Raw genomic sequence first — 2,274 nt, 5'->3', positions numbered from 1 at the left:
TGAATATGTACGCCATTGACCTTTGCAATTTTCACATATAATAGAACATTTAAGCCCTGTTTTTCGGCAGCCACAATTTTTACCAGCTCTGACACCTGACTAAAGACCGTTTTATGACAATTATCTTTATTATTAGCAGAAATTTCGGTGGCAATTGACATAATATAATTTTTGTTTGGAAATGTACAATTTAGTGTTTAGTTGGGTTTAAACAATATAGCGTCAAATCAATAACCTACTCTATCAGTAGAGTATTGGTAATAAATTTTAGTACTCATAATAAATGTAGTGTAACTCAAAAAATATTTGTTTAAATGAAAAAATATAATATAATTTTTTTGTTCAATATTGTCTTTTAAACAACATTTGTACGAAACTTTTTTTTGTAAGTTAAATATTTTTTGAGAAGATTAAAAAAGCTCATATTTTTGAACATTTGCGAGGCTGTAAAAAATAAGCTCAAGTCCAATAGATGAGAACTTTTAGTATGTCATTAAACATATCTTAATTCAACTTTAAAAAAAAAAAAATTTGGTTGGGAATTTTTTCAACCATTTTTCCTTCGTTGACTGGCCTATACATACAGGTGAAACTAATATAGGCGTGTTAAAAATCGGTTGGATTGTTCATACTTATTTTAAAAGTATGAAATTTTAACGTTAATGTGTTTTAAAGTAAATACATTAATATCAAATGTACTTTTTAAGTAAACAAAAAATTTAAATTGCATTATTTTAGATTACTATTTTAGTATCACTTAAAAATCAATTTAATGTACGTAAATTTAACGTCTTATAACTTTTGTAAATGATGTTTTAAAAAAATAACATTTTTTTTCGCCTATTTATAAATACATAATTTTATTATTTTTTTTTTTTAGTAACTTGATTCAAATTAATTAAGTGTATAGTTTAAATAGGAGCTAATTAGATTTTTCCGTCTTCTTTAACAAAATCTGTTNTAATTCGATTTTTCCGTCTTCTTTAACTAAATCTGTCGCCTACAAGAGAAGTGTTAAAGCTATAATAGTGTTTGAGTATTTAGTCTCAAAATTGAAATTGTAATTTATCATACACTATTGGACGTTCAAAAATTTATTTTTGAAAGGGCAGGCCATTTCATTTAAAAATATCTATTGAATTTTCATTAATGCTGTAAATAATTGATAATTCACTTTTAGATTTTTTTATAATTTAATATTTTTGTAATAGATATTATGGTTAAATAGGGTAACTTTCTCTTCCTTTAAGACAATACCGTTTTAGTTAAAATATAAGCTTAAAAAATTATGATAACACATAAAACAGTTAAAATTTTACACAAAAGACATTTCTCTCTAAGTTCAAATACTTTTTACGTATAGAATACAAAAAGTCATTCCAGTTTTTAGCTTCGATGCCAAGCTGAAAAGGTATTAATTTTACTACATATTTTTAATTTTTAATCTAATGCTTTGGCGTTGTTTGTCTTTATAGATATCTAATTAGATAATCTTATTCTGATATAGATTAGCAAGATTAATTAAATTTTTAGAAAAAGATCCATACACTGATTTATGACAATCTTCATTTGCTGATCATAATAATGAAGAAGAAAAATTATTATTATTTTTCAGAAAATTATAATTTTGTAGTACATGATGAAATTCAAAGATTCCACTTGGTTAATAAACATGCCACTCTTGATCCCTTTGTTTATTATTATAAAATAGAAAATATAATTTAGTGTCAATGTATATGCATAATTAGAGATCAAATGGAACATAATACCGTTGTTGTACATACATTTCAAAATCACCTTATACAAGACATTAGATTATCATTAATCATTAGACGGAACAGTTCATATTTGTTGAAGTGTAAAAAACAATTTTGTATAAAAAATAAGTTAAAAATATATGTATTATATATGTAACAGTAGCAAAAATATTCTCAAGAAACGTTTAGAAACATTGACGAATAATATCTCTATGCAGCTATACTGTGTACTTATTAAACTATGTATAGATACACTCGTTTCGATAATAACAGACTGAAGTGATAAAAACAATGGTATATCAAAATAAGATTATCTAATTAGATATCTATAAAGANGAAGTGATAAAAACAATGGTATATCAAAATAAGATTATCTAATTAGATATCTATAAAGACAAAAAACGTCAAAGTATTAGATTTAAAATTAAAAATATCCACAATACACCTATAAAACCTATAAAATCTATACACAATTCTCACAGAAAAGTTTATATGCAATAATTATAATATATAATAG

The sequence above is a fragment of the Daktulosphaira vitifoliae genome, unplaced genomic scaffold, assembly GCF_025091365.1.
Source record: "Daktulosphaira vitifoliae isolate Bord-2020 unplaced genomic scaffold, ASM2509136v1 Scaffold_3, whole genome shotgun sequence".
Taxonomy (NCBI): domain Eukaryota; kingdom Metazoa; phylum Arthropoda; class Insecta; order Hemiptera; family Phylloxeridae; genus Daktulosphaira; species Daktulosphaira vitifoliae.
This window is presented reverse-complemented; position numbering follows the sequence as displayed.